Genomic DNA, 24,127 nt, shown 5'->3' with positions numbered 1-24,127 from the left:
GTGTCGGTAGGCCCGTCGCCAAAAAGGCTGCATGGTCTTGCCTACATAAGAGCAGAAACAGTCCCAGAGAAGGAGATATAACATCAACATCTGTTGTCTGGCAGTTGGCATAATGTTTAGGGCAGGAGTCTCAAACTGGCGGCCCTCCAGCTGTTGCGAAACTACAAGTCCCATAAGGCATTGCAAGGCTGACAGTTACAAGCATGACTCCCTCAGGCAGAGGCATTATGGGATTTGTAGTTCCGTAACAGCTGGAGGGCCCCCAGTTTGAGACCCCTGGTTTAGGGCAATACCGTTCTCCATTGGGGAGTATCACATTTCGTGCAGCATTTATATAGCGGCAATAGTTGCAGCCACAACAGGTAAAAGTACCTGGGTATTTGCAGGGAAATGTCAGTCTGTTTGCATAGTTGCTATGCTGACAGACACGCCAGGTCTTGCGCCGCGAGACTTTGATGCGGGACGGATCACCTACGTCTTGACAGCTCCGCTTGTCATGGAGTGTCATGACGCCAACACGCCCAGCGACCTCTCTGTTGGATGTTGCCTCCCATTCACAGCTGAGCGGCGTGTGCGGGGGATGACGCCGCGCACCGCTGCACTCGGGGGGCATCCATCCAATTTCGGCGTGTTCCTCTCTGCACCTCCCACCTGGACTAGCGGACCAATTATGGGTCCGCTTCAATAATGGACACCAGTATTCAAATATCGGCACCCCCGCTACTCATACCTACCTGCAGCATACCACAGACCATCTGGAGAATCGAGAGCAAGTTTGGTAAGCCTCTCCCTTCCTTGCTGACATTATGGCTTTGATTGCCCCTATGTAGTTGGGCCCAACATCAGATTAGAAAATTAACAAATTCCCTCTGTCTACCTTATGTTTTCCCGCTATGCAGATTACTGAAATTTGACGTATTAGAGGGAGGTCATACCACTACCTACACATTTTGATATTGACCTCACTGGCTTGCTCCTTCTCCTTCAACCTATTGGTCCTTGAGTCTGTGGTTTTATATACCGCAAGTCAGGAATTGGGGTATGTTCCTTTTAATCCTATGTTTTATTGTGGTTCTGGGGATCTGTGCAGTTTTCTGCACATGCCTCTGTAACTACAATTGCTGTTAACTAATACAGGCTTTCTTCACAACATGGCAAGTGTCCTAACATGATTTATTTTATTTTTTCAGTGGTCGGGAGAGGTGACCAGCCAGCTCTTCAGAACTGACTTTGGTTTATCCTCCCTGTGGAGAGAGGACGTGCTTCGTTGGGGGTGCCCTTTGTGGAACTAGTGTGTCTACCAGGATCTACTGTCCACTTTGGGGACTAAGCAACCATCCCTGGGGTTTCGCCTTCCCCCTGGTTCCTTTTCCTCCAGGTTTCATCTCTCTCTGTCTCCTTGGCCTCTGTGGAGCTGTGGTTGATCGATTTTTTCTCTCCCCCCTGGATGCTGATTTTGTCCTGGATAGTCCACTGAGAACAGATGTGGTTAGTAACTGCATATACATTTTATTGGAACAAATGTATTCTCATATATTTTTACAATCAATTAGGCCATGCTTGCAGAAGTTTTTCTTAAAAAAAACTTTCTTACTGTATTGCAGATGCCCGTAAGTGATTTCTTTTTGTTTATTTTTTCTATTTTTTTCTATTCTGCTTTGAAATTTCTAGATGTAAATTCATCGTGACCAAACCTTCTACCCCTGAAGAAGAGGTTCACCCTTAAAATACCTCAAAACATTGGGTCATTTCTATTGCTACAATTTTTTACAATAGAATTGGTTATTGTACTATGTTCAAATCCAATTTTTACCAATGTGCATCCAGATTATTATATGTATATCTGTCATACAGTGATCCCCTGTTTCTGTTTTTTTTTATACTTGTTCTAAATAAATATCATATATTTTAATAATTTGTTCTACTCCTATACTCATACCAATTAATTAGTAACCCAATTTAAAGTCCCACTAGATGATTCACACTCCCTGTGAGTGATTCTTGTTCTGTACTATATCAGGGATGTGGGTTTATCTAACTGTTTAAATTCATACTGGGGTGACGCCATCCACCTATTGTTTCCCTGGAAGCCCAGGTTCTGAATCTGGGGAAGCAACTGTCAGCACTGAGAAGTCCCTCCATACTAAAGGAGAGCCAGGAACGTACACGGCAGGTGCCGGCAGGGGCCAGCACAGAGGTGGGTGGAGACAAAGAGGTGCAGGCACTAGCAAACAGTAGATCGGTGACAGTCAGAGGTAGAGGGGGAAGTGCCAGGGAGGCCGATCAAGGACTGGAGCATCCCAATAAGTACGCTCCATTGAGTGACATGGGTGAAACCAGTCAAGGACCAGCACTGCTAGCTGCCGGGGGAAGAACTCCTTCAGTGAGAGTGGGGGGCAGCGAAGGGAAAGGAAAGACAGATTCTGGTGGTAGGGGAGGTAGGGGACTCAATTGTTAGAAGGACAGAGAGGGCAATCTGTAACAAAGACCTGAAGCGCCGAACATTATGTTGTCTACTGGGTGCTCGCGTTCGGCACATCACGGATCTGGTGGACAGATTACTGGGAGGGGCTGGGGAAGACCCAGCTGTCATGGTGCACGTTGGCACCAATGACAAAGTCAGAGGCAGATGGAGTGTCCTAAAGAACGATTTTAGGGACTTAGGAGCTAAATTGAGGAAAAGGACCTCCAAGGTAGTATTCTCAGGAATACTACCGGTACATCGAGCCACACCAGAAAGGCAGAGGGAGATTAAGGAAGTAAACAAGTGGCTGAAGAGCTGATGTAGTAAGGAGGGGTTTAGGTTCCTGAAGGACTGGGCCGACTTCTCAGTCGATAACCGGTACTATAGAAGGGACGGGCTGCACCTAAATGAGGAGGGTGCAGATCTGCTGAAAATGAAGATGGCCAAAAAGTTAGAGGGGTTTTTAAACTAGGTAATGGGGGGGAGGGTCCAGAGGTAGAGATAGTCAGTGCGGAACATATTTCAGAGGGTAGTATTGGGGGCATTAGTGGTAGGTTGACCAAAGCACAAAAACCCAAGGTAAGTATAGTAGCAAGTCCTAGTTGCAATCTCGGAACACCAAATACGAGGACAATATGCGACGTGTCTAAACTATTTGGCATGTTCACCAATGCCAGGAGCATGGCGGACAAGATGGGTGAACTAGAGATAATGTTGTACGAGGAGGATTTGGATTTTGTGGGAATTTCAGAGACCTGGTTCAACAGCTCTCGTGATTGGCTGGCAAACATTCAAGGGTATACCCTTTACCGCAAGGATAGAGAGGGTAAAAAAGGGGGAGGGGTATGCCTATATATCAAGAATAATGTACAAGTGAATGTGAGAGATGACATCACTGAGGGAGCTAGGGAGGAGGTGGAATCCTTATGGGTAGAGCTCCAAAGGGATGAAGCTAAGGGGAAAATAACACTGAGAGTATGCTATAGGCCCCCTAACCTGACGGAGGAAGTGGAGACAGATCTCCTATCACAATTTGGATTAGCAGCAAGGATGGGACGTGTTATCATAATGGGGGATTTTAATTATCCAGACATAGACTGGGCGGAGGGAACCGCGCATTCATTTAAGGCTTGCCAATTCCTTAATGTCTTGAAGGACAATTTCATGGGTCAGATGGTAGACTAGAAATAAAGCATTACTGGATCTACTGATTACCAACAATACAGACCTGATCACAGATGTGGAAATATGGGGCAATTTAGGTAACAGCGATCACAGGTCAATTAGTTTCAGTATAAATCACACAAATAGGAAACATAAAGGGAATACAAAGACACTGAATTTCAATAGAGCCAACTTCCCTAAACTACAAACCTTGCTAAAAGGCATAAATTGGGATAAAATATTAGGAACAAAGAACACGGAGGAGGGATGGGTTTGCTTTAAGAGCATATTAAATAAGGGCATTAGCCAATGCATCCCATTGGGGCTCCTAGTAGATGATAGGCTCAGCAATGGCATGCAATGCCAAACTGCTGCTAACAAAGCTAACAGAATATTGGCATGCATTAAAAAGGGGATCAACTCCAGAGATAAAACGATAATTCTCCCACTCTACTAGACTCTGGTCCGGCTGCACCTAGAGTATGCTATCCAGTTCTGGGCACCAGTCCTCAGGAAGGATGTACTGGAAATGGAGCGAGTACAAAGAAAGGCAAAAAAGCTAATAAAGGGTCTGGAGGATCTTAGATATGAGGAAAGGTTGCGAGCACTGAACTTATTCTCTCTGGAGAAGAGACGCTTGAGAGGGGATATGATTTCAATATACAAATACCGTACTGGTGACCCCATAATAGAAATAAAACTTTTTCGTAGAAGAGAGTTTAACAAGACTCGTGGCCACTCATTAAAATTAGAAGAAAAGAGGTTTACCTTAAACTACGTAGAGGGTTCGTCCCCACGTCCACATACAGGAACTCATAAGTAACCGACACCACCGCCAAAATCACAATACTATTGAACCCCTTATAATTATAATAGTACGACCCCGAGTTGGGTGGTGGGATGATGTGGACGTGTTTCCCATCACTTGCCCCTCCGCAGTTAGGAAAGTCCCACCGCTGGGCAAAGTGGGAGGCCACAGTCTGCCATTCCTGTGGCGTGAAAGGGAACTGTGGAGGAAAACAAAAAAAAAATTAGTCTTTTTGCACATAAACATGGAAAGCAGATTAGACACAAACATTCTTGGCCAACATCAAGATAACATTGATTAATGGGAATTTTTAAAGACCAAAGTATAAGGTACACCTATCATATTCCCCCCCCCCCTCTCCTGGGCCATTACGAACATTATAGGGGGGGGGGGCTCTTGGACAGGTAACCCTCTCCACTTCATTGAGAGATGAATGCCTAAATAATGGGTATTACTTTGAACAGCCCCTCCTTAGTTACACTATTGACAGCCCACTGGACAGGTAAGAAGTGTCATAATACAAAGATATAAATACACATTGTACACATTTGAGCACATTTGGACATTCTGCTATTACCTATCAAGATAATAATAGGATAAAAAAACTTTAAACAGTACCATTTTAAAGTATACAGGCAGGCCCTTGCACTACATGCTTTGGGGAATTCATCCATAAATCTGGCCACAAAAGAGGTGGGTATAGTGTGTATGGGTTTGGCAAAGTCAGCAGATAGATGATTGAGGATAGATAGAGAATTGGTATCAACTGACTTAGCAGTTGGGGGGAGGGAGGGTTCAAAATGATTTGGGGACCCCTAAAAAAAAACCTCTGGAACTCTGCCTGAATTTAAAGCACAAATCACATTTAAAAACATTTTAGGGGGTTTTTGGGGTAAAGCACTACTATGGAGCTGATAAAATACATTGTTAAGTGACTACATGAGGTGAATATAGGACCAGGAGAGCATGCTGGGGAGGTAAGTGAAGGCAAATATGTATGAAGGACAAAAAAATAATTACATAAAAATCCAGCATGCATGAGGACAAAGGGGACATTCACAGCATATTACAATCATGGTAATTAGGGAACGAGGAAAGAAATACAATACATTATCAAACATTAAATACAATAAAATGTTAGGTTAAAGGATAAAATTATTACCTTAATATACTCCTTCTGTAGGACCTGGATGATGGCAGAACAGGTCTCTGGAATAATGATCCCCAGAGCCTGGGGGGAGATGCCTGTCGAGAACTTGAGGTCCTGCAGGCTTCTCCCCGTTGCCAAGTACCGCAGGGTGGCGACGAGCCTCTGCTCCGGAGTGATGGCTCGCCTCATGCAGGTATCCTGCCTGCTAATATAGGGGGTCAGCAAAGCCAACAAACGGTGAAATATGGGGTCCGTCATCCGGAGAAAGTTCCTGAAATCATCAGGATTATTCTCACGGATCTCACGGAGCAAAGGCATATGACAGAACTGGTCACGCTGAAGCAACCAATTCTTGGTCCATGAACTCCTCCCCACCCTGTTCATGGACTGGACTTGTGTCAAGGTTAGGACCCCAACACCAAGCCCCCGCACAGCACGAACTCTACAAGGAGTAGAAACATGGCTAGAAAACGGTCGGCTGCTCAGAACGAAGTAACAGAACGCACTGAAGAACAGCAAAGCCTGTGAAGAGTGACCTGAAAAACAGTAACGAACGAACAAGAACACACTGACAAGTCAATGGTACTCGCTGCACGCACTGAAGAGCAGATACAAACCCACAAGCACAAACTGAACAGCAGAAAACGATCTGAAAACCACGAGTCTGAAAAAGCGCAAATTGTCTCTCACCAAACTTTTACTAACACGAGATTAGCAAAAGGAGCCCAAAGGATGCCGCGCTTGGTTCTGAACTGGCCTTTTCTAGTCTCGTTGTACGTGGTTTACGTCACCCCGTTCTTGGCGATCGGAAATTCCGACAACTTTGTGCGACCGTGTGTACGCAGAACCAGTTTGAGCCAACATCCAAAAATCCTAGGATTTTGTTGTTGGAATGTCCGATCAATGTCTAATACGGGGCATTAGACTGCTTAGACCACTGGCTATAAGGAAGAAATATGCAATCACAGTCACTTGTTGGGAATTCTGCATAAACAGCTCAAATCTTTGGTGCATTTTGGTTTTAATTTTCTAGTTATAAACATGTAACATGGTTGGTGAGAAAAGTAATGGATACAAGGGGAGTATTTGGTGCAATGGGAAGGAGATGGGTATCAAAGTCCACTGCTGAACAAACTCCTGGGAGGTAGTCCTAAAACAGGGCAATGTGTGAAAAGTCCATGCTGACAGACCCAGTCAGTGAGGGATGCCCACTCAACGGCTGTTGTGTTCGAAGAGCAAGAAGCAACTCAAAAAGAAGAAACAAAAGGGGAGCAAATGCCACCTAAGTGTAGCAAGTTAAAAGCAGTTTTATTGGACTAAAAAGATTGCACTCACAGCAAGACCACAGCCTCATCCATTTGGTGGACCAGGACTTACAGAAGCAGACTTTCTCATTGTATGCACGCCTTTTCTCATACTTCACCATGTGAGTGCAATCTTTTTAGACCAATAAAACTGCTTTTTACTTGCTACACTTAGGTGACGCTTGTCCCTTTCCCCTTTTGAGAACCGTGATGGAGCCTGTAAAAAGAATACAATAAATGGACCAGAACAAATCTTGTTTGTTGCAAATGCAAAGGGTGAAAAACTTTACCTCTTGTTAACATAAACATAACTTTTTAATTTCATGGGATTATGGATTTTACAAATAAACCTTCAGATTCTGAAAGAACAGAAAATCATTCACATTTGCTTAGAGCAACTAAATATTAATTTGTTTATGTTAAATAAGGACCTGCTATTACACAATAGAAAGAATGCCATGAAAATCCATCAATTTACAAATTGTGTTAGTACAGCCTGTTACGCTCCCTTTTTTCTTTAATCCTCTGGTCCCCTACATGAAAGTACAAAATATCCTCTGACTATTCTGCTAGAAGTATAGGTGTAGGTGAAAAATAATGGTGATCTCCAGGCACATATAATGAGCACCATTTCTCCACTCAAACATTTCTTGATAATCATTAGTGAAATTAAGGATGAATGATCTTTGTTGTACCATACTTGCCTTTCACATTTATGATCCATGATAGCAGGTTTTTATTACCTGATTTGCGTATCTGCATGTGTTAGTTGGATTATTTAGGTGATTCTTACCATAAATGACAGGTGGCAATACAGGCAGTTAGTTATCTTTTGTTGCAAAAGTAAATAACAAAATGGGAACACCCTTAAAAGACCAGCTGCCACTCTTCCAAAACACAAAGAATTTGAATACCTTGATAAAAGTTTTTGAATGTGCAAAATAGGGCTGAATCTAGGTAAGTGCCTCTCCCCTCCCCTCCCCAGATTTCATTTGTGCCCCCCCCAGGACCAGTGATGTTGATATCAGGAAGTGGAGGAGCTAGGGGCAAGGTGCAGCCTTGGCAAGGCACCACATCATTAATTTCCATGGTGCAGGAAGGCAGACCTGGATGCATGGAGTCATTTGTTGCTGCGGGCAGTGGTTGATCCAGGAAGGGTATTCACGGAGGATGGAAATTCTTTTTCAATTCAGACCTGCTTTAAAGTCACTTGGGTGACTTTATCTTTATCTCCAACATAGATATAGTTACATAGTATTTGTACAATAGTACATAAAAAACAAGTGATTTTACATAATGAGCTATATAGTATTTAGGCTTAAAGGTACTTACATATAGGGTTCATTGAAAAGACATGGAGAGATGGTAAAAACAATTGCGAGGAATCCACGTTGGTTGAAAGAGCCCGCATGGACACAAAGATGGACAAGCATGCAACCCAGAGCCAGCCACTGATTCACATCCACAAGAGGCGCTCCGATGTTAAACCAGCAAAAGAGTATTGCTGTCTGAAAGGCCATAAATAAACAAAGGCAATTCAATCAATGTTTTTAGAATGAGTATACCACTAGGGTGCTGTAACAACGGGACAAGGGCATGTGTTACCCAGAATTGCCTATATAAATTAGTATGTTACTTTTCAATGTGCTGATAGAGGTGCAGACATCAGAGTGGCAGTCCTCAGACTGAGACATGCCAGCTGTGTCTGATAACTCTAAATAGTGAGTCAGCTGATGAGAGAGCCAATACTCACAGGTTGTTTGGGTAATGCTGGTTATTCTGCCTCATTAGCTGTATGAAAAACAGCTGAGGCCAGAATTCAGAGCGTCTCTCTGACACGGAGGTGCGTGGCACAGCCCTGCCCCTCGGGGCGTGATGACATCACACACCGGCACATCACCGGCGAAAGGAAAGTTCCCACCTGTGTTTGAGAAACAGTGGGGACAGGTAGGAGCTAGCTCCTCCATGCACATATGGCCCGCATGGAGACAAGAAGAACCCCGTCATCTTTTTAGCCATGCACGGGTGGAGCCTACCCGCCGGGTGTTTGTGAAGAAATAGCGCAGCCCGGGGAGCACACCATACGCCACTCAGTGGACAAAGAGGACAATAACAGCCAACATGTGTACAATGAAAAATACATGAAAATAACCAAAAAACAAACAATAAAAATGGAGAGGAAAAGGAAAGAGAGAAACGTGGCTATTAAATATCGAATTGACATGGCTAACAATGAAGTGAATCATCCACATTGCATGCATGCAATTGTGGAAATGATGATATAGTCACAGAACTGTACTATGAGCAATAAATCGCAGTATAGAGGTGCTGAAGTGTCACTAATTGTAATGTCCCCATACTGTCAAGAAAATTAGCATCAGTTTTTTCTAACATGAGTCAAACTCTGGAGAAAAAATCTTTACTATACTGGCATATCAAATCCTTTGAGGACTATATTACTGAGAACCCGAACCCATTTGGGCTCAGGGTTCAAATCTTTCCTTCTTTTGACAATATTGATACTGCTTTTACAACTGCTTGGGGGGATAACTTGAAATTGTGTTCCAAAACAATGATGCCATTATTAATTGATGAGTATCGTAAACGTGTGACTGATTTAGATATTAAGTTGGAGAAAAAAAAACCCAAATGATATCCTTACAGACACACATGCTCTTTATAGAGTTTGAAGAAAAACTAAAAGGTAATTAGGAACAATTTAACAGAAATATTTTGATCAAAAAGGACAAAAAGCTTCAAAGTGACAGAAGGACCTTTGAAGATGGCAAAGCCTATAAATGGCAATCGAATAAAACCTATGATTTTCCCAAAGTACTGAATAAAAATAGAACAAATACTTCTGAATTACTTGTACATTCACCTACTTTTTCTTCCTTTCAGTCTTCCATTCAGCACAAAAGTCGAAGACGACAAAAACGTTGTTGTCATGGGGATGACTCACATGACGATTTCTTCCATATGGAGGGTTCTCCCTCACGGTCAAGTAACAGTCATGGTAGCCATTCTCATCACAATATAAACAGTGACACATCAGACACATACATACTCCGGCTAGTCATTCTGGATCTTCTCTGAATATATCATCTACTACACCTTCCACTTCACGTTCACATCAACCACCATTAGGCACTTTTTTAGACCAAATGAGGGGCCGAATACAGACCCATCAAAAAAGTCTCAAGTACACCCGCCCAAAATACACAAATCCAACACGCACAAATCACCTTGAATGTTGTGAATTTATCCTCACAATCTTTGGATCAGAACGAGATGGCTGTTCTGGCACGTGGCCTCACTTTTTTGTCCAGACTCCGGTCTTGACAAATTTGGGGCCATCAAGGACATTCATCTTTTCACACGCAACATCCTATTAAAAATTTTATATACTAAGAAACAAGTTTTAGAACCTGGGCAAACCAATCAAGACACACAGGCTTTGGATAACTTGATATCATTATTGGAAGAAAACGAGTCAGAAAACCTAATTGATTCGATTGACATAGAGGCCCTTCTTGCAGCTGTGGATAATACGCCCACGGGAAAACATACATGCTATTGATCCTTCACTAAAAAAGACATCTATCTATGTATCCTTCACCCAGTTCTAGCCATAATGCAGCAGTTTTTCTCAAATTGGTATCTGCTGATATCCGGAGAATGAAAAATTTCTCTGGGTCTCATGCTAATCTCAATTATAATGAGAAGAGGGCGCTAGACCTGCTGGCTCGTAACCACGACATTGTCATTAAACCCTCTGATAAGGGTGGCAGTGTCATGGTTATGAACAGCGTTCACTACATTGAAATGTGTATGAAGTAACTCTGAATGGTACTGACCATTCAGAGTTACTTCATACACATTTCAATGTAGTGAACGCTGTTCATAACCACGACACTGCCACCCTTATCAGAGAGTTTAATGACAATGTCGTGGTTACGAGCCAGCAGGTCTAGCGCCCTCTTCTCATTATAATTGAGATTAGCATGAGACCCAGAGAAATTTTTCATTCTCCGGATATCAGCAGATACCAATTTGAGAAAAACTGCTGCATTATGGCTAGAACTGGGTGAAGGATACATAGATAGATGTCTTTTTTAGTGAAGGATCAATAGCATGTATGTTTTCCCGTGGGCGTAATTTACTCAAGATTTTTATTTGATGGTGTATATCCAAACAAATATGGAAGTTTATAAGAGTGGGCTTCCCTAGCGAAGCTACCTTTTATGCTCTGCCCAAGCTGCATAAGCATTCCACGAATCCCCTAGGCATATCTGGCTGTGGAAATTTACCTGAAAATCTCAGTCGTGTAGTTGACAGTCATCTTAAACCTTTCGTAACATGTATGTCATCTTATGTACGTGACACCATCCACTTTTTGCAAATTATTTAAGATATGCACATTGAGGATGTATGGTACTCGATTGGTTGCTATAGATGTTGAGTCCCTGTATTGTACCATTCCTCATGAGAAGGCCCTTGCAGTGATAAGTCATGTGCTGTCACAATTTAGCGAATGTGAACCTAGCTATACTGATTTCATTTTAACATCTCTTGAATTTATACTTCATCACAATGCATTTTGCTTTGATGGTTCCCACTACCTCCAGGTGCAGGGGGTGGCAATAGGGACATGTTGTGCCCCATCATACGCCAACCTGTACCTGGGGGAGTGGGAACATTCACTGCCGACTAATGACTCGCTATCTGTGTATATGGGCCATGTACTTGCATGGCACCGTTACATAGATGACGTGTTCCTCATCTGGGATGGACCAGATGATCTTTTACATAAGTTTATGACCTGCATTAACATCAATGGATTTAATTTAAGTTTTACCATGTCACATAGTACAACTGAAATCACCTTCTTGGATGTACTTATTAAAAAACAGACAGATGGGGTCTCTCTAGTGAACTATACCTTAAACCTACAGCAGGGAACTCGTTATTACACGCATCACGTTTCCATCCCAAACCTCTACTTCCATCAACCCCTTTATCCAGTAATTGAGGGCTCTTTGAAACTGCTCAGATGATGCTAGCTTCAAAAATATGGCTGACACCCTGAGAAACAGACTTCTACAAAGGGGATACCACTTGTCTTAAGAAAGCTTATAGAAAGACAATTAATTTATCTCGTCGAGATTTATTGAATATACATAAACAACCTTCAAATGATAATACAACCAGAATTATCACCACTTACACAGCACAAACAAGTTAGGGGTATCCTGAATAAGTACTGGCACCTATTAGCGATGGATTTATTGCTTGCTCCATATGTCTCTGATGTACCAGCTGTCGCCTACAGGATGGCTCCCTCTGTGGTCGACAAACTGGTAGCAAGCGAATACAAACCTTATAAAGGTGATATATATGCAAAACTTTAGGAACCTTTGTGTATGGTGGACATGCCTATTGCCAATATATGGATAGGCGTAGACACATCGATTTACCCAATGGACGCAATTTTCGTCCTAAACATTATGTAAACTGTAGGACTCCCGGCATAGTGTACCTACTCACGTGTGAATGTGGGTGCTACTATGTAAACTATAAATTAATTTTGGAAATGAATATACCAACACTTATCCACCATACGCAAACAAGACCCCGATGTGCCTATTGGTCGTCATATGGCATTAGTTCACCCAGAATCTATCCCCAAGGTATAATTTCTGGCACTTGATCGTATCCATTTCAACTCCTCTTTATGAGTTGAGATGGATATTTAATTTACAGGTCACCTCACCACCTGGCCTAAATGAAGCTTTCAACTTTAAATCTTTTCTTCCAGGCTTTGTTTCAGGGGGCTGTGAAATGAAATTTATAGCTTCTTTTTTTCAAGTTATATGGCATTTCTATGCTACATCCCTCACACCAATTCTTTACAAATTTATTAGCTATGAAGGCACCCCTTTTGACAGTATGGGGACATTACAATTAGTGACACTTTAGCACCTCTTTACTGAGATTTATCTCTCACAGTACAGTTCTGTGACTATATCATCATTTCTATAATTGCATGTGTGCAATGTGGATGATTCACTTCATTGTTAACCATGTCCATTTGATATTTAATTGCCATGTTTCTTTCTTTCCTTTTCTGCTGCATTTTTATTATTTGTTTTTTGGTTATTTTTGTGTATTTTTCATTGTACACATTGACTGTTATTGTCCTCTTTGTCCACTTGGTGGCGTATGGTGTGCTCCCTGGGCTGCGCTGTTTCTTCACAAACACCCGGTGGGTAGGCTCCACCCGTGCATGGGTAAATGGATGACGGTGTTCTCCTTGTCTCCATGCGGGTCATATGTGCGGAGAGGAGCTAGCTCCTACCTGTCTCCACTGTGTTTCTCAAACACAGGTGGGTACTTTCCTTTCACCGGTGACGCACCGGCACGTGACGTCATCACGCCCCAAGGGGCGGGGCTACGCCGTGCGCCTCCGCATCAGAGAGACGCTCTGAATTCTGGCCTCAGCTGTTTTTCATACAGCTAATAGGGCAGAATAACCAGCATTACCCAAACAACCTGTGAGGATTGGCTCTTTCATCAGCTGACTCACTATTTAGAGTGCTCAGACACAGCTGGCATGTCTCAGTCTGAGGACTGCCGCTCTGATGTCTGCACCTCTATCAGCACAGTGAAAGGTAACATATTAGTTTATATAGGCAATTCTGGGTAACACATGCCCTTGTCCTGTTGTTACAGCACACTTGTTGTGCTTGTATACTTATTCTAAAAACATTGATTGAATTGTCTTTGTTTTTTTATGCAAGATATAACAAATAATTCTGCGCTGCTCAAAGAGAATAAGCAGCTGACACGGCCAATAGGATATATGCATAAATCAGAGGATGAAAATAAGTGTAGCACTGATATGACAAATAAAATGACCATAGAAGAACGTTACATCCTCAAATAGACAAACCCAAGGAAAAGGGGACAAAAAATTACACCCAAAAAGGTGTAAAATAATAAAACAGCGCTGTATGGATAAAATGGCGGTAGTGGGGTCCTACCCGACGGGTTTCGTCTCCTTGGACATCGTCCCCAGACGATGTCCAAGGAGACGAAACGCATCGGATAGGACCCCACTGCTGCCATCTTATCCATACAGCTCTGTTTTTATTCATCTTCGTGTGAGTGTATTTTCTCTTTTAATAAATTGGTATACATTTATACGGAGTTACACTATGTGGCCTTTTTTGTTTTTCCTTATTTGATTTAACCACCTTCCATTGTGGGCATCACGCCCCAGGGGACATATCAGTCTACAGATCATCTTACGAACTTTCCACACTCGCTACGGAATCCCATCAACCGTTTATCCTTCAAGCTTGTTTGACCCAATTGAACGTATGTTTCCTTGGGTTCAAGCGCTCCGGTAAGCCTCCTTATTGTCGGTGGTGGTGTTCCTTCTACTCAAGATGTCACGTGCACACGGATCTATTTATGAAGTCTTATTTATATTAAGGACTGTCAGTACCTTATAAGAGTCACCAAGAGTTACCTTATAAGAGTCACCAATTCACTAAAGACTTTACCTTTTTGGGTATAATTTTTTGTCCCCTTTTCTTTGGGTTTGTCTATTTGAGGATGTAACGGTCTTCTATGGTCATTTTAATTGTCATATCAGCGCTACACTTATTTTCATCCTTTGTTTTTTTATGGCCTTTCAGACAGCAATACTCCTTTGCTGGTTTAACATCAGGGCGCCTCTTGTGAATGTGAATTAGTGGCCGGCCCTGGGTTGCATGCTTGTCCATCTTTGTTTTCAATGCTGACTCTTTCAGCCAACGTGTATTCCCTGCAATTGTTTTTACCATTCCCCCATGTCTTTTCAATGAACCCTATATGTAAGTACCTTTTAGCCACTTCCGTCGTTATACAGTACGTCAGCTGTTTGAAGAGGAGTATTGTTGTTATGGCAGCAGCTAAATACTGTGTACTTAATAAAAGTGGCACATGGTTGCCTTTTATTTAGACATGTGCAGGATGAAAAAATGTGTTTAGTTTTGTTTCGTTTCGATTCATTATTTAACTAAATTCGTTTAGTTAAATTTGTTGCATTCATTACATTCGTTTTCGGGATTCATTTAGTTTCGTATTCAAATTAGAAAAATTCTCCTGTATTTGAAAAAATTCGACTGCATTCGAAAAAAACTATCAGATTCGAAAAAATTCTACCGCATTCGAAAAAAAAACTATCAAATTCGAAAAAATTCTACCGCATTTGAAAAAGAACTATCAAATTTGAAAAAATTCTACCGCCTTCGAAAAAATTTGACCGAATTTGAAAAAGTAAACTATATATAACCATTTTGCGAAATTCGAAATTCGTATAGAATGAAAGTGAATTTGAATAGCATAGAAAAAAATAGAAAAGAATAGCATAGAAAAACAATAGAACAGAATAGAAAAAAATTATAATATATTCTATTCTAATCTTTTCTATTCGAATTAATTCTGTGTCAAATTCCAATTTTGGAAGATGGTTTTATATATATATATATATATATATATATATATATTTATATAATATTTTTTTCTATTCTGTTCTATTGTTTTTTCTATTCTAGTCTTTTCTATTAGAATTTGATTTGATTCTATTTCTATATAACCATTTTCCGAAATTCGAATTTCGTATTGAATGAATTCACATTCAACAAGAAAAGATTAGAATAAAATAGAAAAAAAATGGAAAAGAATAGCATAGAAAAACAATAGACCAGCATAGAAAAAATATTATATATACATCTTCCAAAATTCGAATTTCGTATAGTATGAATTTGAATTCAAATAGAAAAGATTAGCATAGAAAATAATAGAAAAACAATGGAACAGAATAGAAAATATATATATATATATATATATATATATATATATATATATATATATATATATATATATATATAAAACATCTTCCGAAATTCGAATTTCATGTAGACTGAAATCAAATTTGAATAGAAAATATTAGAATAGAATAGAAAATAATAGAACAGAATAGCATAGAAAAACAAATATATATATATATATGTGTGTATATATATATATATATATATATATATATATATATATACTATATTTTATTCTATTCTGTTCTATTGTTTTTCTAGTCTATTCTTTTCTATTATTTTCTATTCTAATCTTTTCTATTCAAATTCAAATTAATTTTATACGAAGTTCGAATTTCGTAATATAGTTATATATGTAATAGAATGAAACAGAACTCTAATAGAAAAGACTAAAAAAAAAAAATTGAACAGAAAAGATTAGAATAGAATTAATTATATTTTTTTCTATTTTGTTCTATTGTTATTCTATGCTATTCTTATCTATTATTTTCTATTCTATTCTAATCTTTTCTATTCGAAGTCAAATTCGTTCTGTACCAAATTTCAATTTCGGAAGATGGTTATATTATATATATATATATATATATATATATATATATATATATATATATATATATATATATATATATATATATATCTATATCTATATCTATATATATAGATATAGATATATATATATATCTATATCTATATATATAGATATAGATATCTGTATCTATATTATATATATATATATATATATATATCTATATCTATATCTATATCTATATCTATATCTATATCTATATATATAGATATATATATTTCTATGCTGTTCTATTGTTTTTTCTATTCTAGTCTTTTCTATTAGAATTCATTTTCATTCTATTTGTATATAACCATTTTCTAAAATTCGAATTTCGTACAGAATGAATTCACATTCAAATAGAAAAGATTAGAATAAAATAGAAAATAATAGAAAATAATAGCATAGAAAAACAATAGACCAGCATAGAAAAATTTTGTATAGAATGAATTTGAATTCAAATAGAAAAGATTAGAATAGGATAGAAAAACAATAGAACAATAGAACAGAAAAAAATTATTATAAATATATATATATATATATATATATATATATATATATATATATATATATATATATATATATATATATAACCATCTTCTGAAACTCAAATTTCGTATAGAATGAATTCAAATTCGAATAGAAAAGTTTAGAATAGAATAGAAAAGAATAGCATAGAAAAACAATGGAACAGAATAGAAAAAAAATATAATATATATATAAAACCATCTTCCGAAATTGGAATTTGGTACAGAATGAATTCAAATTTGAATAGAAAAGATTAGAATAAAATATATTATATTTTTTTTCTATTCTGTTCTATTGTTTTTCTATGCCATTCTTGTCTATTATTTTCTATTCTATTCTAATCTTTTCTATTCAAATTCAAATTCATTCTGTACTAAATTTCAATTTCGGAAGATGGTTTTATATATATATATTCCAATATATACATTATATTTTTTCTGTTCTATTGTTTTTTCTATTCTAATTTCATTCTATTTCTATATAACCATTCTCCGAAATTCGAATTTCGTATATAGAATGAATTTGCATTCAAATAGAAAAGATTAAAATAAAATAGAAAATAATAGGAACTTTGAAACAAAATAAAGGTCAGTGCCCATCTGCAGCCTCACCATTGCCATCAATGCAGCCTGATCAATGCCCATCTGCAGCCTCACAAGTGCCATCAATGCAGCCTCATCAGTCCACATCAGTGCAGCCTCACCGTTGCCATCAATGCAGCAGCCTCACTATTGCTTTCAATGCAGCAGCCTCACCATTGCCTTCAATGCAGCAGCCTCGCCATTGCTTTCAATGCAGCAGCCTCACCATTGCCTTCAATGCAGCAGCCTCACCATTGCCATCAGTGCAGCCTGATCGATGCCCATCTGCAGTCTAGAGGGGACAGGGAGGGGGGTGGGACGAGCGCCGAAAGATTACATACAGTGTAACAGTGTTACAGAGGCCGCCAAGTAAACAGGAGATTCTCACTGTATGTAAACTGACGGCGCTCGTCCCGCCCTCCTCCCTGTCCTTTTCTATTATTTTCTATTCTAATCTTTTCTATTCAAATTCAAATTCATTCTATACGAAATTTGAACTTCAGAAGCCATGTTCCGAATTTCGAATTTCGTATAGAATGAATTCAAATTTGAATAGAAAAGACTTATAGAATAGAAAATAATAGAAAAGATATATATAAATATATACATATATATACACATATATACATATATATATATATATATATATATATATATATATATATATATATATACGGTATATATATATATATATATATATATATTCTATTGCTTTTTTATTTTATATTCTACTTTATTGTATTTTTTAGAAAATCGTTTTCTATTTTTTTTTAATTCAATTCGAATTTTGTTTTCGTAATTCGATCGTTTTTTTTTTCAAATTTGTTTAAATTCGTTACTTTTGTAATTTGGAAATTCGGATGCGTACAAATTTCTGAATAATGAAAAATTCGTCTGAATTTCGATTCGGAACGAAATGCACGTCTACTATGTATACTCTGATTATACTATATTTCTGTACCGCCCCCCCACAAAGTATTTGTTCATATCTTTATTAGTCTACTTACACCAACAATTAATGTTAATTCTACTTTTTGAAAAAAATATTCAACACACCCACACAGATGAAAAAAATGTGCATCTATTTATTTTTGCATTTGAGCCTGGAAAGCATTACAACCACGATCAGGGGGCGTGGCTTTGCGCGCGGCTTTGATGGCTGCACATTAGAGGAGCTCCGTCAGACACACAGCCTTACAGCCTGACACCCTTTCCGAGAACTTTCAATGCCGGGCAGAAAGCTTCACAGCACCCCACAAACTTGTTCCCGCAGAGGACTGATGCCATCCGCCGCCAGGAATATAGTGGATTTGCTCAGACAAAAGCCAGCGGCAGAGAGCAGCAAGGCCGAACTCAAGATGGTGCCGACGTCACAGGCAGAGCTCCACGAGGAGGACCTCAGTGTAAACAGGTAGGGGGAAATCCAGACTAAATAAGCCCCTGACATATGCTGATATGTCCAGTTTCACAGCAGACATCAAATCTGCATTCTCAGCTGCAATTACCGATCTGAAAACGAACCTGGTGGTTCCCACTGAGAAATTGGCAGCAACGGAGCATGCAGGGAGACAGAGGGATAAAGCTCTTAACAGGCTGGACAAAATCACAGTTTCTCACGCACAGCACTTCATAGACATAAATAGACACCTGGAGGACCTCGACAACAGGGGCAGGAGGAATAATATCAGGGTGCGAGGGATCCCTGAAACTGTGCAGGCAGACCAAATAGCCTCAGCACTCCAGAGAGTTTTCAACAGCCTTTTGGACAGGCAAGAAGAGACCGAAATTTAATTCATTAGAGCTCACAGGGAACTGAGGCCTAGAGGTCCTGACACTGCACCACCGCGTGACATAATCTGTTGCCTCCAGAGCTTCCGATTGAAAGAGGACATAATGTGGAGAGCAAGAAGAAATGAAAGGATCATCTTTAATGGGGAAACTATAGTGTTGTTTCAAGATTTGTCCCAGATCACTCTTAAAAACCGCAGAGCTTTGCGCCCCTTATTGGAAAAGCTCAGAGATAAAGAGCTCAGGTACACTTGGCGCTTCCCCTTTGCACTTATCGTATCGGCAAATGGACATCAACATGTACTGCGCACCCCACTGGACCTTCCGGATTTTTGTGCAGGACTTGGTATGGACTTAGTGGACCTTCCTGAGTGGTACGCGGACTTTACACTACCACCACATGACAGGAGCCCAATCCGATCGCCATTCTCCACACCAGAAAAAAGACTGCCTAAGAAGATGAGGCATAGCAAAACAGGAGGGTCCAAATCAGGCACTCCGAATCCAAGACCCATGTGGGACCAAGAGCATGCAAAGGACTGAGGATCGGCTGAACATTCTAAACTCACCCACTGTGGCCGGGTTACAAGTAATTGCCTATGGACGGTGCCGTTCTTGCCTTTTTCATAAACCCTTTTTTTTCTCTTATTATTATTTTTCTTACCCGTTTGATTCATGCTATGTGCATAGGATATACGCATAGTATCCGATCGATGCTAATACCATTCGGCATTTAGTTTTGAGACCTAATAATAATAATAGCGGTGCCTTATGGGAAGAGGGAATTCAAGTGGTCATGACACTTTAGAGGTGGTGACCATGTGGAGTGACTAATTTCACTGGGATAATGGCGGTCAGGGATTCTTGGCTCTTTAGTTAGAGAGTTGGGAAGATCCCCTGACCGACAGGGTGGATTAATCATATTTTAGATATACAACCACGATCAGTGGATGGCGGGTGCAATGCTCAGGCTCCTGCAGACTATTCTTCCAGCTGCAGAACTATACAGAGGTACGGACATTCAGTTACAGGGCAGGAGGATGTGATCAATAGACTACGGGTGAGGTGATGTCCCACACTTGTGTTCCATTCAGTGCAGGCTCAAGGATGGGGGGTGCTATACCACCTTCAAAATTCCTTTAAGCACCCCCATCCATTGGGCATCTGCCTGGGTTTCCAAACAGCAGAGGAGGTGCTACTGCAGCTGCTCCGCCTACTTCGTCAGCCAATATCATGCTGTGAGTCGCCCTGGAAACGCTCCCTCTTCCTGAACTGTCACATTGGATAACAAGTTAGCCTAGGAGAAAAGCCAGGGGATCCAGTTGTCTGCCACATCTCCATATCCATATCATGGAGGAGGCGAGCCTGACACCAGCAAAGGAATGCGTCTATGACTAGTGCACAGGGATTTTGTCTTTGACCAGTTGGATGACCAGTTGGCCTCACCCCAGAAGTCATGGCATTACAGGTTATGTGTGGGCTCAACTTTCCATTCCTTCCCCAGTCATAGTTTGTCTTCCTCTCCCATCCCCCCAATCTCTTCAGTTCTCTCCCCTCTCTGTTTATCACTTTCCACTCTTGTCCCCCCTCTGCTCTCTCTCTCCAATGATGGGACTTGTTTTATTCCTAGTGACACAACAATGGGACTTATCCCACTGACACCAAAGATGGGACTCATTTTATTTCAACTGACCCTAATGGTGGGATTTATTATTCTGCAATGATGGAATGCACTTTATCCCACTGACATCAATTATTGAATATATTTTAATATCACTGACACCAATGGCACCTATTTTATTCTCATTGACACCAATGATGGAATGTATTTTATTCTCATTGACACCAATGATAGGACTTCTTTTCTTCTACTGACACCAGTGATATGACTTCTTTTCTTCTACTGACACCAATGATAGGATTTCTTTTCTTCTACTGACACCAGTGATAGGACTTCTTTTCTTCTACTGACACCAGTGATAGGACTTCTTTTCTTTTACTGACACCAATGATAGGACTTCCTTTCTTCTACTGACAGCAGTGATAGGACTTATTTTATCCCACTGACACAAATGATGAGATTTATTTTATTCTCACTGGCACCAATGATGTACCCCCATGCCCTCTTGGCAACACGCTTCGTACACCTCATTTTTCTTCTCAAACTCTTTGAGGTGTCCCTCTTAATTATTTTCAATTGTTTGAAACTGTACTAAAGAATATATCTTTAATGAGAGCCTCACATTAAATCTGAATAAAATGGCATTGCTCCTAGTAAACAATGTGGCCAATATAAATAAAGATCACCTTCTCCCCTCTTCTGCCACAAGCTTGATCCATCATTTTCCAGAATTTTTCCAAAATCTGCACAACAGAATGTGCAGTGCACATTCTGACTTTGCGTTGTGACTTTGCGTTGTGGTGCGATGTGTTGGGGGAAAATAATCTATAGATCAATGCTCTGCACATTGCTATACACCCTTTCCATTTCAAACAAACTTTGCATAAAAAGAGGGATTTTTGGTTCACATATATCGCAATACATGTTTAAGCTGGCCAACTGCATCAAAGTAATCCCTCTCTGGCCAGTTTTTTTTTTTTTCTTATACATACAGAGCAAAGCTTAGTGGTTCCTGTATAAAAACACTAAACTTATAGGGAAGAAATTCTTGATGATGTCATCTTGTTTTTTGACACAGGGGACAAAGCTTGACGATTTTTATCAAAAGGGAGACGCTGTAGGTGCAGGACACAAGTTCTTGGAGGTTTCTTCTGTATGTATAGGAATTGAAGATGGCATGTTTTGCAGGTGAATTCCATAACTCCCAGTTGATCGGATTATTCTGTGGATCAACCATCTGTGGTGAGCTGTCAGTGGGCACATGGCATATGTAGTAGCTTTGAAATCCTCACCCTTCTACTATCTACGGCACTTGCAGGATAGATCAATTGCATTCTGACTGGTCATCGCCAGCACAGAACATCGAGTGCTGCAGATAGAAGACGGAGAAGAGCAAGGATTTCAAATCCCCGGACCACTACACAGGCTCCGTGGGCACTAACAGTTCATCACCCTGGGAGGTAAGTACAGCTGATTGTACAGTATGGAACTCACCTGTTGATCCAGAGGAAGGCGAAAAACCCTTATGAAGCATGGTATAATTTGCTCCAACAGGGAAAAAAATTCCTTCCTGACCCCCGAAGGTGATCAGATTACTCCCTGGATCAACCATCTGTGGTGAGCTGTCAGTGGGCACATGGCCTGTGTAGTAGCTTTGAAATCCCCACTCTTCTACTCTCTACAGCACTTACAGGATAGATCAGTGACATTCTGACTGGTCATTGCCAGCACAGAACATCGAGTGCTGCAGATAGAAGACAGAGAAGAGCAAGGATTTCAAATCCCCGGACCACTAAACAGGCTCCGTGGGCACTAACAGTTCATCAACCTGGGAGGTAAGTACAGCTGAAGAAGTAAAATGATAGCTCATTTTATTCTCTATACAGCTGATTGTGCAGTATGGAACTCACCTGTTGATCCAGAGGAAGGCGAAAAACCCTTATGAAGCATGGTATAATTTGCTCAAACAGGGAAAAAATTCCTTCCTGACCCCCAAAGGCTATCAGATTATTCCCTGGATCAACCATCTGTGGTGTAAACAATGGTGGTAAAAATTCTGTGATGTTAAGAAATTGTCAAAAATGCGTAGAATTATTTTTTCTGAATCTTCGCAGGATGATGTCATTGGCTAATGCAGATTTACATGAATGCCCACATGCTGTTGATGTATGTGAACTTGGGTAAGTATATCTCTTCTCCTGGATTCTTTGATAGTTTTGGTATTATAGCCGATGGAGAAAGTCGGTCGTCCGTTTCCATGTCCATGTCCATGGGCTGTAAAAAGAAACACAATGTGTCATATTCAATATTTATAGATTTCTGGACTTATTGTTTAATAATGACCAGCCCTCCAAATACAAACTAGAGCCAATCTCTTCTTCCTCATTTCCATATAATGGGAGAACAGATAGGACATAAATTTAGAAGCATAATTTGTGTCTATGGCTATCACTTCATCCACATGGTGATGGATGACGTCACATATCATAGACCTCATAGAGATTGTATCATGTACCATTGTACCATCTCACTTCGCTCACTCCCAACTGTGCACCATTGTGTCTGGTGCCTAGAAAGTTACAACAATTGACTGGTTAGTCTGTAAGGTTTTCCTGCAGGCTGGATTACGTTTCTGTTCCCTACATTATCTGTAAGGACACAGCATTGCTCCAATCTGTCAGATATATAGTAATATCATCCCATTAGGATTTGGGTACTTACCATGTCCACTTGGAAAGGGGGCGATGCTTTCCCTTCCTCTAGTTCTTCCCAGTCAATGGATTCCATGAAGATGTGGGATCGGATGTCTTCACTGATCCCCAGTCTCTCCTCCGGATATATGCAAAGCAGCTATAAAATAATGAACAGTTATCAATGAGGACTTGTATACATGAGTAATAAACGTTACATCACTTGGCTCTGTATGGATTAGGAAAGAACTCGGACTACTGTGCGTCTCCTCCTGGGTGGTTATTTTCAACCCAATAGAGCATCTTAGCATGTGAAGATACACATATAGACTAGTATAGGTGCTAGATGCAAAAATAAAGTTTGAGTTGTGTTTTGATAGAATTATGAAATGTGCATATCAGTGATTTACCCCATGTGGCATCTTCTGCCCCCTCAGTCCCATGATAAAGTATTACCATGGTTGTGTAACTGAACTTTTACCAGGGACAAAGAAGCCAAACAACCCAACAGTCAAGCCAATGACCAGACTTGTCAGCAAACCTACATTATACCCCTAGAGCAGCAGCAGCAGTAGGCCCAGAAGC

The 24,127-nt window shown here is 40.1% G+C and overlaps 1 long non-coding RNA gene across 1 annotated transcript in view; it reads left to right on the top strand.

Moving 5' to 3' along the window:
• LOC141145191 (uncharacterized) overlaps positions 1 to 24,127 on the top strand; it is a 64,078-nt gene that overhangs the window by 8,291 nt on the left and 31,660 nt on the right. Inside the window, exon 2 of the long non-coding RNA XR_012244524.1 lies at positions 22,967 to 23,032. This is a non-coding gene — a long non-coding RNA (uncharacterized lncRNA). The remainder of the gene's footprint in view (positions 1 to 22,966; positions 23,033 to 24,127) is intronic.

The sequence above is a fragment of the Aquarana catesbeiana genome, linkage group LG05 (assembly GCF_042186555.1).
Source record: "Aquarana catesbeiana isolate 2022-GZ linkage group LG05, ASM4218655v1, whole genome shotgun sequence".
NCBI lineage: Eukaryota > Metazoa > Chordata > Amphibia > Anura > Ranidae > Aquarana > Aquarana catesbeiana.
This window is presented reverse-complemented; position numbering and strand designations above follow the sequence as displayed.